Source organism: Delphinapterus leucas, chromosome X, assembly GCF_059928025.1.
Source record: "Delphinapterus leucas isolate spDelLeu-1000000601 "Yukka" chromosome X, BTC_Dleu_Yukka2, whole genome shotgun sequence".
Taxonomy (NCBI): Eukaryota; Metazoa; Chordata; class Mammalia; order Artiodactyla; family Monodontidae; genus Delphinapterus; species Delphinapterus leucas.
Window position 1 is genome coordinate 7,058,581 of NC_143150.1, and position 15,085 is coordinate 7,073,665.

The window sequence follows — 15,085 nt, forward strand, 5'->3', positions numbered from 1 at the left end:
AGTTGTGTATTATTAAATGGTGTTAAAGAATGAGAAATGTTTGGATAAAATGTTGGGTTCTTTGTCATGGGAAAAATATGTGAGTTTAAAAATTATGCATGGTTTCTTTAGCTGGCTTAAACCAGTATCAAGAGGCATCTTAAACAAGGTGAAATTTGTCATTTCTATTGGAATATAACCAAGAAGAACTAATTAGCAGGAAAAGTTTTCCCCTGCAGGCTGCAAAATTAGTCTTGAGGTCAAAATAAATGATAATGAGAAAGTTGGGTTATTAAGTATAAGCATAGTTTCCAAAGGATAAATATAAAAGGTCACTGAATAGAATATTATCATAGAGAAACTTTCAAGCTTGCGGATTGAGATTTAGTTAATATAGGTTGCTGAATTTTTAACAAATTTGCATCATATATATTTCCTTCATCTCTACGGAATCATTAAATTAGAAAATATAAGCTCCCAAGACATTTTAATGAGTGTTGAATTCAAAATGTTCTGGTGACTTAATTTTTCGATAGGAAACTGTGGGCTTATTTTCTCAAGAAACCATACTCTGGTTTAAATAGAATTGGAGCACTTCCTATAATTTTTATTCAGTGAGAAGGAAACATAATTCTTTCTCCCTTCTGTTTGACTTTTATTCATATATTCCACAAATATTTATTGAGCATCTATTTTGTGCAGAACACTGTGGTAGGCACTGTGTTAAATGCATCAAGGATGTAGCTTAGTAGGGGAAATAAAACACATTCTTCAGTTTGCATGTCAGAAGATGGAATGTTACAAGTATCATATAAGAAGTACAAATACAATGTTCTGTGATCCCAGAGGATGAAGATATTACTTCTAATTGGGACAAAAGTGAAGGGCTCTAAGTTAAGATTAGAACACATGAAAATGAATGGTGGGAGTGCATTCCAGGTGGAAGGAATAAGTTTGAACAAAGATTTGGAGCTGAGGAAGTACAGAATACATATGAGGAGAATGTAATTCAATGAGGCTGAACTCTGGGATGTGTATCAAGAAGAGTTATGGGAAATGGGGTAAAAATAGGTTTGTTAACTAATTCATCCATCAACAGGTATTTATTGAGTACCACCTATGTGCCAGGGACTGGTCTGGACAGTGGTGATGGAAGAATGGACAAGGCAGTCTTTAATCTCATGTAATTTTGCAAAATTCCTTGGATGCTAAATATAGAATTTTGGTAGTCTGCAAGCAAGGGGATTATCAAAAATAGTATGGCAGAAACATGATCATAGCTTTTCAGAAAAGAAAAATATTTACAAAGCTACTAGAAATGTGTTATCACTAGTAGAAACTGTTGGAAAACCTGTGCTATTCCCAGTTAATGCTTGCAGAAAGTAAAACAACTGGAATAATAAAATAAATGACCTTTGTAAGTAATATCACATTTTAAAGAATAAATTTCACATGTATTAACTCATTTGTTCCTTCTGTCAACCCCATGACATCAGATATTATTATTATTTCCATTTTATAGATGAGGCCTAGAGACTAAGTGACTTACTGATGAGCATACAGCTTTAAGTGTCCGAGCCGGGATTTGAAACCAAATGTTCTGTCATTCCAAATCCCCTACTATTCTTCTAGTCTTCAGCCTCGATAGAATCAAATGCTCCAAAAACAACCTTCCTGTGCATATTTTTTCCTATCTCATTTCCTGCCCCATTACTCTAACACTAGATGCAATGAATCACTAAAAACAGTATTATGGGCAGAGATTTCTGAAAATCTTTTCAACTGTCAGTTTTGGTTTAAATTAAAAACAGTATTGTGGAAATCATATGAGCACATCAGAAGGCTGGATCCCAATTGCATTATAAATGCTGATTCCTGACTTCTGGTGGCGTTATGTGTATACGGTTTTACAACATTTCTGGATTGGTGTGTGTGAGTCTGCCAAAATCCCTTGTTGGCTTTCTTTTTCTCACCCTGAAGATCCCCCATATTGATTTAATAGATCTTTCATAAAGGTGACTTCTTTCAAAGGCTACAGCAACATTTATCTTTCATGGACTGCAGGAATGGCATTTCCCTTGAGAGGAGTGATTTTGGTTATTTATTAGAGTTTTATCCCAGTGGTGCTGAAGTAGTAGGAGACTACAAAACGAGAATCAGGGCTTGGACACCCATTTGGAAAGTTAAAAGGCAGCAACAACCTGTTCATAAATTTTTCTTGCTGATACAACAGCTGCATTAAATGACCCAGGTATCTAGGCAATTGTATAACAGTTCCATCAAAGAGGTCTCTTGGCATCACACAGGTAAATCCATCTATAACAGATACTCTCCTCATGGCTCCAACAGCAGCTATGGGGAGCCATTCCATACCACTCAGATGCATGATCTTGTTGAATTCTCATACCCGTTTTATGAGAGAGCTGGTATTATCCCCCTGTATTGTTGATGCGTGACTCTTGCTAAGCACACCCTCTGCCTTTGCACAAGCTGCTTCCTACTGAACTCTATTTAAATGTTGAAGTGTTCCCTACTCTGTGACTCTTTCCCTTATTATATACTCTCTAGTCATTCTTTTCACAGTATGGAGGGCCAACCTCGTGCCCGACCCTGTGCTAGGCATTTGGGATACAATAGAGCAGCGAAGCAGACAAAGAAGCGTCCTGTGCTTATTGAGACATTTTTGTAGTGAGGAGAGAGAAACAATAAACCAAACTAAAAATATAAGAATTTCAGATTGTGATCAGTGCCATGAAGAAAAGAATACAGGTTGATGTAATAGAGAAGGAGGATGGGGGTGGTGATTGGGTGGTCAGGAAAAACACCCCCTGCCCCTGTCTCACTATCTTTCACTTGTATTGTTTTATTCACTGTCCTCTACTGCACCTGTTAGTTTCCTTGTTTTCTCTCCCTAAGAATCTGTAGACTTCTTGGCCAAATGGGTGATTCCCACTTGGGAAGTTTCACATCTCTGAATCCACTGATGCAGAGGAAGCACTTCAAAAATATTTGTTGAGCTGACCTGAGGAAACGTAGGCCGTGAACAATTAGCTGACTTGCCTGAAGTTATACCACTAGAAATGTATAGATCAGAATGTGAACCTGATCTTTCTGACTCCAGGTGCAGTGTTCTTTCCCCCATATTACAACGTTCTTTCAACGTCCTTTCCATGACTCCTAAGGCCCTACATGATCTGTACCACTACCACACTCATCCCTTCATCTCCTACTGTCCCCTCACTCTGTTCCAGCCCACTGGCCACCTTGTTGTTCCTTGAGCAGTCCATGTATGCTCCCACCTCAGGATCTTCTGCCTGTTTCCTTTGCCTGCAATGCCCTTTCTCCAGTGTTCTTTCCCCACATATCTCCTTGGCCAACGCCCTTGCCTCGTTCATGTCCTCACTCAAGTATCACCTTCCCAATGATGGCTACCCTGTCCTCCCTATTTAAGTGTCCAACCTGCCCCCTCGGTACCCCTGATCCCTCTTAACCAGCCCGTCATTCCTCCCACCCCATGACACTTACCTTTTACCATGTTAGGTGGCTGCCTTATTATGTTTATTGTTTATTCTCTCTCTTCGGCTTATCAGTTAAAAGATAAGCTCTAGAAGGGTAGGCTCTTGTTATATTTTGTTTACCATTTTATCTTAAGGTCCTAGAACAGTGCCTGGAACATAATACTCATCTAATAACGAGTGAACTTTGAATAAGTTTATGTTTAGGCAAATATTGCTCATACATCACTGAAAAGCAATGTCTTAATATCAGAATTCAATGCAGATAGCAAGCAGAGGTCATACTGTATTACCACTGGGTCCTTTGATGCTGAACCACCTATGCCGAGCATAGCATAGTGCTGGGGCTTGAGTGGATAACAGGAAACATGGCACCTTCTTCAGGATTAAATGCTGCCTCATTTATGTATGCTGGATATCTCTCCACTTGAGCATCAGGATAAGGTTCATATGTCTGCCCAACTTCTGCCTACTCTGCTCTTAGTACTTTGCTAGGCACGCTGAGAAGATGTATTTAGGAACTGTTTGGTGAATGGGCTCACACACAATGATCAACTGGGCATTTGTTGGGTTCTTTTCTAATACCTTCCAGAGTCTTTCCTCTAAAAGAATATCTTTACATGATTCTCCAACTGGGCCATGAATTTGATCTGGGCTTCTTTCCATTAGACATGCAGAAATAACGGGAGTGATGGGCTCTTTTTAAAATGACCCTTCTCTGCCTACTAATTTTGCTTTTCTATTTATCCATGGAAGTACTGCATCTGACAGCAAAGCAGCTACCAAGATAGGCTGTCTTGAATTTGGCAAGCAAAGTCAGCTTCCACAGCCAAATCGTATTTAAATAAATAGATCCTGACTTCTTTAGCTCTTTGCTCATAATACTTCATTTGTTTTTCTGGGTGTTTTTAGAGGTCATCCAAATTTTATTTAAATGCTGCTGCAGCATAAACATTACTTCAAAATGAAATTTTGAAACATTAAGCATTTTCAAATATGAGGTTTTGGTGGTATGCTTTGTAATCTTCATTTATTTTTCAAAATTTGTCCTAGAACAAAGGGCTTTGAGGACATGGTCATTGAATTCAAATTAGGTAGAATGAAATCTCATTTCTATGGAAGTTTAGAAGCTGAAGCTCTGCCTGTTCATTGTTACCACGCAATCTACTGGGTTGGCCAAAAAGTTCATTTGGGTTTTTCCATAACATTTCCACCCATCCTCGCCTGCCATTTCCACAGAGCTTCCTCATGGCAGCCTAGTTCACCATCTTGCATAACCCTACAGAAGTCTAGTTCTCTTGCACAAGACACAGAACCACACGGGAAACCCCATAGATACACAGCCATGCTAAATCTCATTCCCTCAGATATGTAACTATGCAAAAGGCTCTTCATCACATGGCTATGGTACATTCTGGCGCACGTGTAAGTATACACACACTCCCCCATACCCTCATACTCATGCTTCTCCCACACTGCAATCCTGCTGAATTTTCCCCACAGACACTCAAATACACAAGCTCCCCAGTGCTTGAAACTTTCTTCTCTCCCTTATAAGAGTCTTGTCTATGATAGAAGGTGCAAGCTCTTCTTCAGATCAATAGTGTAGGAAATGATAGGCATAAATGAGTGGAGCATCTTAGAGAAATACTAAAAAAAAGCGGGGGGGGGGAGAATTGTTCATGTACTAGATTAATATCTACAGCATAGCAATTACCATTAAAATGCTCAGAATCTGAGCAGTTAAGTAAGCATTTAATTTATTTACTAAATATATCTGTTAGGTAATGGTATTTGGTTTTTATAAAAAGGAATTGAATTTCTCTGAGCTAATGATTAAAACTTCCTTCAGCAGCAAGTCTTTAAGCCATAGACCACATTTATATATATGTGTAAAGAAAACACAGTAAGACTGAATTATTCTGAGACCTACACAGAGAAAGAATTCTGAAGTTCTGTGGAGAGTCTTCCATGAGTATTCAATATAGTACTGATCAACACTTGTGTGAAATTACCTGAGGTTGGGGAAAGAACCATCCAGTAGCATCAGAGATAACAGTGCCTGAAGCTCACACAGGGCTGGTAATAGTGCCTCTTTCCAACATCCAGATGGGAAAAACTTAACAGGACATTGAGTAGTCAAGAATATGTCCTCCTTTTCACCAGGTTATAATAGACCAACTCAGTTGTACAACCAGGGCCCTACCTGGAGCGCCATATTTGAGAGAGAGTCTCTTTTAATCAGATATGACAAGCCCACTGTTAAGAAATGTATATGGGGTTAATGCCTACAAAGCAAACTGGCCTGGTATCTGGTTAGAGGGTCCCAATCTCACAGGTGGTAAAGAAGGTCACTTCTTGACAGGTCAGGGACTTTATTATCAAAATTGGGGGACCTGAAAAAGAGAGAATTTAACCTAAATTTATAGGTACTGTACATGAAATCTGGTGCACAGTGTATCTTTGGGCTTGGTTTCATAGCCTTGGTAAGGAGAAAAACAATAAAAGCTTTTATAAAATCGAACTCAAGATTTCTTATGTAAACTTCTAGACAGAAGTTAACTTGTGGGCCATAGTAGGTGTTCTCCATTTGCAGAACAAAATCAAGGAGGCCTATGTGATTAAGTAGAATTCTTGTTGTACCTATTAGAAATAAACATGCCAAACCTACTGAGGGAAACCTCCTTAAAAATAATCCGTGGGGACTATGATAGCAAGAGAGAGTACTGTCAGAAAAAAACTTCTGAAACTTGGAAATAAGACACATCCTCTCAATATCAGATGGGAGCAAGCATTGTGTTGGGGAATGAACTTAGCTTATTTCATTGTTTACTCACTTACTCTTGATACTCCTTAATTAATTAGTTAATTAACTAGTGAGTGCTTAAAGGATCCAGAACTAGTTTTACGATAATCTTTTTTACTACACTACTTCCAAATTATTTTTCATGAATCCATAAATAATTAATGATTTACTCACCTTGGTGAGAGCTCAACTCTGGGGTTCTTCTTTACAATAATTTTTATATAACCCATATTCTAGATATACTCACTGTTTAATTTTAAATAAAGGTCCTGTACTTAGTGAAGTTTCTTATTAACTTGTAGATTTTTTCCAGTACAAATGCAAATTGTTTTTCTTAAATACAATATATAACCTTAAATATTTATGACCTTTTGGACAGTGACCTAACTTTTTTGGTTAAATTTCCTATAAATCTCTTAGCTTTGTAATTGTTTTTTGAGATGGTCATTATATCTTACTGGTTCTCTCATTAATTACTTGGTTACCTAAAGTCTTTTTCAGGTGTTAAGGAAGAAAACAAAAGTAAGGAAACGAAAAAAAAAAAAGAGAAAAGATGATTAAACTAGGTGACTTCTAAGGTCCTGCCTAGCTCTTATTTGTAATTCTATGTCCGAGTGTATTATTGAGAGTAACTTTGGAGAGCCTTAGAAGAAATGAAAAGATGAAGGCAGACGGAGGTCTTCTGTTTGCAGTCTCTCAGGATGCTAGTTTCTATCACAGCTCTAGTTTTGAGGTACAGACAGAGAGTAGTAAAACATTCATTAACATCACAGATTCTCAAACTTTAGTAGCAAAGAACAGTGTCAAAATTACTTACATCTATAAGCTGCCATGTTTCTGACGAATGCATTAATTTCTTCTGTTCTTTAAAAGCTATCTTTGGAATGCTTTGGAAAAAATATTTTGGTGAATGTTTTTATATATTTCTGAGAAAACAACAGAAATGGGAGTGGGAGAAGAGGAGATTGTACTGATTGTTTAAAAAGTGATATTAAAATTTAGAATCTCCATTATTTTCAGCTTTATGGAACTATAATGGACACATAACGTTGTGTAGGTTTAAGGTGTACAAGGTGATGACTGATACACTTACATATTATGAAATGATTACCATGGTAAGGTTAGTTAACACACCTAGCGCTTCACATAGTTACCGTGTGTGTGTGTGTGTGCATGCGCGCATGCACGTGTGTGGTGAGAGCATTTAAGATCTACTCCCATAGCAACTTGCAATTATACAATACCTATTGTTAATTACAGTCACCATGCTGTACATGAGATCCCCAGAACCTACTCATCTTGTAACTGGAAGTCTTCACCCTTTGATCAACATTTCCCCATTCTCCCCCCCACCCCCGCACCAGTCCCTAGCGACTACTAATTTACTCTGTTTCTATGAGTTTGGCTTTTTTATATTCCACATATAAGTGAGATCATACAGTGTTTGTCTTTCTCTGTCTGACATGTCACTTAGTATAAGGCCCTCAAGGTTCATCCATGTTGTCACAAATGGCTGAATTTCCTTCTTTCTCATGGTTAAATAATAATATTCCATTCTATATACATAGCACATCTTTACCTACTCCTGCATAGATTGACACTTAGGATGAGGCGTGTGGAGTGCTGAGGGTGCCCAAGGAGCAGTTGAGGGTATTTGAGGACAAGGTGTTCCCAGTGGCTTGTGGGTGGGCTTCTTGGTGGAACCCATGATGCAGTTAGTCGGACCCACTTCCCTTTAATGCCCTTGGAGAGTCCGATCTGCAACGCACCTAGCGTCTTTCCAACCCCAGTCTTGCAGCTCAGGACTCAAACTCTGGATGGGGCGAGAGAGAAAGGGGCCTCTTTGGCAGCATCGCGTGCGCTCACGTTTCTCCTCGGGAGAAATCACAGCTGAAAAGAGTTCTCTGCACTAAGCTGTGCCGCTAGTAAAGTCAAGCTGCTCCTCTTACCCACTCCCGTGCATCTAAACTCAGATAATTTTTCCTCCAACGATGTGCTGCAACTTTTCCGCTGGGCACCTTGACTTCCACAAAGCCTCTCTCATCTGTGGCTGTGCGCCTGAGATAGTGTTCTCCAGGGACTCCCGGACCTTGACCAGGAGGGGCTGAAGGGTTCAAAGCCAGGACCGAGGTCTGTATACCTATTACCCAATGAGTGGGTGGGCGAGACTCCTCCTGGGTCCCTTAGTGTATGGTGCTGGGTCCCGCAGCTCCCACAAGGGCACTTTTGTCCATGGAGGGGACCAAATTTTTGTCGAGGGGGTATACGAATGAGGGACGTCTTGTTCAGCCACGTTGCTGACATCACTCTGGAATCTCCATTCTTAAGTTGTAAGATAGCTAAGTCCTTCAGAGAAGGACTAGGCAACTACAGATGTCCCAAGTCACTGCTCAAGTGTTTCCCTCAGTCTTAAAGTACATTCTAACCAGATAGCAAATACCCAGAGTGACTTGCTTTACCTGGAGATGTTTCTTATTTTACTGCGAAAATCAATATAGATCCCCTGTGTCTATGTCACGACACATGAGTGAAAGTGTCTTATTCTGCCTTCTGCTTCCACTGGTCAGTGAGAAGTAGCTGGATACTCTTTGCTTCTTGGACCATTTTAATTGCATGTATTCTTCCCAAACCATACTGCTTCTGGATTATTAACCTGATTGCTGAACTCAAAGCCTTCTACTGATAACCATGGATGGCTTCAAATAAGTAAAAATAATATGGAATAGGAAGGTTCGGAATTATTGGGGGAAAACTTTAGAGATCATGTAGAATGTTGAGAAGAATTGAACAAGAAAGGCAAATATGCAAGTATATGAATATCCAATGTCTGATTCCAAGAAAGATGCAAGGCAACATACATAGAAGTATGAATTTTCTAAGAGGAGAGATCTTAACTTTGGATAAAACACATAAACCAAGTGGTAGAAGGAGTGTTAGTAGTGATATACTTGATGGCATTCCCCTGTGCAGTGACATCTATGATGCTTAGGATAGCCGAGGGCCAAGACATTTTATAGTTCTGTAATGGTGACTTTTTTGGTGCCAGAGGGATGTGACCTAGGTATGGTTAAATATGCAAGCAAAAAAGTACCTTTCTAAAGAATTATGTACTTCTAAGTGTTTATATTACTTTTTTCTAGTATAGCAGTCAACCAACAACTAACCATTTCATCAGTCAATAATTATGCTAAATAAGGCTGAGATTAGGGTACCTCCAGCTGCTGTAGTGAGTATACAGCCAAATGTATAATGGCCTGATCAAAAAATATAGATTTATTTCTTGTTCATTTAAATATGTAAAGGGGTATTTCTGGTTGGGGAGGTTGGTTCTCCTACAAACAATCATTCCAGGCTGGCAAAGACTTTGCCATCATCATGCTTGGCCTCCTTGGTCTCCATGGTAACTTCTATTCAAATCAGCTGGAAGTGGGAGGCGAGCATGAAGACACTTGAGAGATTCTAATGCAGCAAGGATTAGTATGGCACCCATTATTTCCTCTCACATTTTGTTGGCTAGATCTCATTCATATAACCACAGTTGATGCAATGAGGTTCGGAAATGTAATCTACTATTATGTGAATTGCTAACAGTCTCTGCCATGTTTGCCATTCTGGTTGAAATAGTCCTCTGTATCCTTCTCACACATAGCACACATCTGAGACCTCTTTAAGTGAGACACCCGAAAATCTCATGTAGTCACTAAATCTAGTTCAGTCAGATCTTGAGATAGTTCCTTATGTTCTGACTACCTATGACCTAAAAAGACAAGCTGAATTATCAGTACCTCTACCTCACAGTACCCAGTGGTGGGATAGGGAAGGATGAGCACAATGAGAAATCCCATTAAGAAAGGGAAAATTGGGAAACATTCAGCAATTACTGATCTAGAGCAATGATGGAATTCTGCTGGGCAGATACCCTGCCAAGTGAAGAAACTTCCGTGATAAGCCCCTAATTCTGCTTTCTCAGAGGAATTCCTTCTTTCTGTTACTCTCAGTGGCCCCTGGCTATCTATACATTCTGCAGTGTTCTTTATTGCTCATTATTCTTCATTGCCACATCTGAAAGTGAGTAAGAAAGAAATGAACATCCCTGACAGCTGACAGCTGGTAGCAGGCCTGGTAACTAAATTTAGGCCATGGTGTTTACTGCTAAATAGCTAGGCCATGGTGTTCCCTGCTGAAATAAACAATTCCATACAATATCAACAATATTTGAAAAGAGATCGCTCCATGACCTTGATGAAATAAGAGAAAAAATAAGACCACTCGGTAATCGGGACTAAACTCAGACAAAAAGCAAGAACACTATGTAACCACAAAAAATAATTAAACTCTTCTCATTCCTGGTAATATAACCACTTTACCAATGGCAACTCTAGCCCCAAATCATTTCTTCTACTTCCTGAATAAAACTTATGATCCTAAAGTGCAGAATTGTCCTTGTTTTCTGATAGCATATTGAATGCTATCAGAACAGACCCCCATTTCTTTAAATTCTCCCTAAAATTATGCAGCACAAGCCCAAATATTTCCATCTGCTAAGTACTGAATTGTCCCTCCACCCCCCAAAATTCTTATGTTGCAGTCCTAACCTCCCATACCTCAGAATGTAAGCATATTTGGAGATCCTCTATTAAAGAGGTGATCAAATTAAAATGAGATCTTTAGAGGGGACCCTAATCTAATCTGACCAGTAGCCTTATAAAAAGAGATTAGGACTCAGACAGCAGGCAGGAGAGCACAGTCATGGTAAGTCAAGGTGAGAGGCCTCAGAAGGAACCAAACCCTCTGACACCTCGATCTCAGACTTCTAGCCTCCAGAACTGGGAGAAATAAATTTCTATGAAGCCATCCACTCTGTGGCACTTGTTATGGTTGCCCTAGCAAAGGAATATACCACCCCGACTCCCTCTTCTCATGGCACCCTATGATTGCTCATGGTGTGTAGTCTTCCTTGTTGCAACAAGTTAGAAAACCTAATTTTGACTACAGGAGTTTCCCTCATGGTTTTTGGTATTGGGCTTTATTGTGAATGTGGAGGGGACATTCTCTCTTTGGGAAATGTACAGGTTTTGTGATATTCTTCTTGCTGGTACCAATTTGGGCAATAATTTTTTTTACAGAATATGTGTGTGTGTATATATATATATATGCACACCTTTGGAAATTATTATATATATAACGGTATTTGAACATACACTTTATCCTATAGGATAAAGGGAAAAAGTGAGTTGGCTCATGGGTAGATACTTATAGAAAGTAACATTTGAGGAGTTCTGATTCTGGATCAGTGTCACAGGCAAGATAATTTTTTTTCCCCTGCCAGTAAAACAAACAAAGAAACAAAACTTTGTGTAATATCCTGGGATGCTGCAATCCAGAGACGTTCTCTTCCACAGCTCAACCGAGGCCAGCAGAGTTGGTATCGACAGCTGAATGTAGCAGGCGGAAGGCAGCCGAGGACAGCAGGAAAGAAGCAGGCTGATTGTGTCTGCTTATCAGTGGTACGAGAGCCCTGGTGAGGGGTTCTACAGAGGAGCCAGGACGAGCATTCTCACAGGAGAGGGTGTCAGCCTGAGTTGATATTGAGGCTGTTTGTGTGCCCAGCCAGAAAGATGGGAACCCATGGCAAAACTGGAATTCATACCGAGGCAGATTATGGCTTATCAAGTAGCAGCCAGGCCCCAAGAGAGTGTATAGGAGCCAGTTTACTCTGATAACCATTCATGCTGCATCTTGTGGCCAAGAGAAGCTTTGAAGGCCCTGGCCTGGCTTCTGGGTCTTGTTCTTCTGCTTCCTAAGATGACAAGACCCTGACTTAACCCTGAGTTAGTGCCAGATACTTTAGACCACACCCACAAGAAACTTGCTGTCTATGAATGAGGTTAGTCCCATTCTGTTGTTGAAGTACTGGCAAGGATGGATGTTGCTATCACATTTTCCTGGTCTTTTGTGGATGTTCGGAAATGTATCACCCATCAAGATGGACATATAAGTTCTGGGGATCTACTGTAAAATATGGTGACTATAGTTAATTATACTGTACTGTATACTTGAAATTTGCTAAGAGGTAGATCTTAAGCATTCTCACCACACACACAGAAAGGTAACCATGTGAGGTGATGGATGTGTTAGTGAACTTGATTGTGGTAATTATCTCACAATGTATACATGCTACTGACTCCAAGCTCATTCTGCTCCCCGCACGACAGGCCAATACCTCAGGAGATGAGGTGTTGGGACAACGAATAACGACTTAATTCAGAACTCTGGGAGTCCGAGAAGATGGTGGACTAGTGTCCTAGAGAACCATCTTACTGGGGTCTGGATGCTAATATCTTTTATAGAACAAGGAAAGGGGGAGCTGAAGACATAAAGTAAAAAGGCTGTAAATTGTTGCAAATATCTCCTGGTTTGGGCCAGAGTCCTGGAGGGGATGTGTTAATTTCTTCTTTGCTGTAGCCATTCACGGGTGGGCTGGGTCAGGATGTTTCCTCGGAGCTGAACAAAGACATTTTAGCTGTTTAACCTTCAGGCATGGGGAGCAGGGTTCCCGGAGACGGGCCAGTATGTATACTTTAAGTTACAGGCAACATCCCTTTAGTGATTAACTTGTAGCAAAAGCAACAGAAAACAAAGGTTAAAGTAAAAGAAACAGATCTAATATGAAGTCAGATTTGTTCTTCCCTATTACATACGTATATTAAATCATCACATTGTATGCTTTAAATACATACAGTTTTACTTGTCAGTTATATCTCAATAAAGCTGGAAGAATAAAACTTGTCATTATTTTGTCTTTAAACTGGCAGTAATGGCCCTCACTATTGCGTACCTAAGTGCTTCCTTTGTAGATGGTGATATGATAACCACTGTTATTTTTGTGGACTTACTATGTGCCAGGCACTCTGTATGAACTTTATGTGTCTGATATTATTTAATCATTAAGAGTCAGGCTAGCATGCTGGTCAGGAGCATAAAATTTGCAGTCAGACTGCTTAGATCAGCATCCTAGATCCATTACTTACAAACTGTGTGGACTCTGGGCCTGGTTTCTAATCACTGTCGATGGCACTGGGATTACCAAGATGCATAGGACCTGATCATCGACCTTATGGAGCTAACAGACTCCATAGAAGTATGCAGTCTAGCGCAGGGGCAGGCAGACTTTGGGCCCATTCACTAAATCCAGCCTGCTACCTGTTTTTATAAATAAAGTTTTATTGGAACACGGTCATGCCCATTTGTTGACATATTGTCTATGCTTGTTTTCATGCTACAATGGCAGAGCTGAGTAGTCCTCACAGACAACCATGTGGCCTGCAAAGCCTAAAATATTTACTCTCTGGCCCTTTACAGAAGAAAGTTTGCCAAACCTTGCTCTAGTCCAGTGGTTTGAGGTCATCATTAAAACCCAGTGCATACCATTGAAGAGCACAGGTGTCAGACAGATATGGGTTCAAATATGAGCTTGGCAACTTATGCAACTATGTGACCTTGAACAAGTTACTCTCCATCCTTCAATTCCCTCATCTGAAAAGTAAAGATAATAATAATACCTACCTTACTGGGCAGCATGAGGATGTGAGGGTGAAATGAAGTAGTCCACGTGGAGAGTTTAGCACAATGTCTGGCACATAGTAAGTGCCCGTGTATTTTATCTGCTACTGTTGTTGTTGTGAGCCCCCTATTGGAACCTCGGTGACTTTGCCAGAGCAGGAAATTGTGGATGGGGAGGGATAGAGGATAAATTGGTGGTGGAATCCTGAGTGTGGGACAGATAACGGAAGCCACTGACAGGCTGAAGAGTTTCCATTTAAACATATAACAGGGAGGCATTGAAAGCTGATAAACAGTGGGGGAGGAGAGCATGATGAAAAATACTACTTGGGGAAGATTTTATGTATCTTCCTCTTTCTTTTTTCCTGCAGCACTTATCATCTTATAACACACATTACAATTTATTATTTTTCATACGTATTTTTCATTGTCTATCTCCTACTGCTAGAGTATCAGTTCCATGGGGCCAGGGATTTTTGTTTTGATTACTAATGGATCCCAAGCACCTAGGACAGTGCCTGACCCATACAAGGCACTCAATAACGGTTGAATGTATTTGGCCAGCAATGTGTAGGATGGACAAGATGCAGGAATATCACTTAGGAGATCAATGTGCTCACCATTAAGCGTGAGAGCATGGGTGCTAGTTTAGGGTAATGGCAGTGATCTTGGAAAGATAAGGATGACAATGTTGTTTTGTTTCAGAATATTTTCAGGACTTAGTAACTAATGAACAAGAAGAGTCAAGGAAAAGTTTGTCGAAGTAGTGTGTTTTTCTCTCTGAAAAATCATACACACATGAAGTATTACACCTCGTTGGATCCTCAGACCAGTTATAATTTGACAACAGGGAAATGCATATGTGAGGGGAAATATGATGGTGGCAGACACCTCCTACCATTGTTGACAAAATGAACCACTCAGTGTCTTGTCCTGCAAACATGTAGGGATGAACTAGGTCTAACCTCTTACCTCAATCTGATTTGCTATGATTTATATTACAACCTGGACAGTTTTACTACTTCAATATAATTTCATGTGTGTGTGTGTTGCCTTGCTTAGTTTTGGTATGACTCTCATTCCCTTTTCTCTAAAGACTTCAACATTCATATATATACATTAAATTGCTAATGTATAAAGCTGCTAAAGATGATATTTAATTGCCTAAAACTTGCTGATGAAAATGCTCTTTTTGAAGGACTTTCTCCTTTAGGACCTAGGG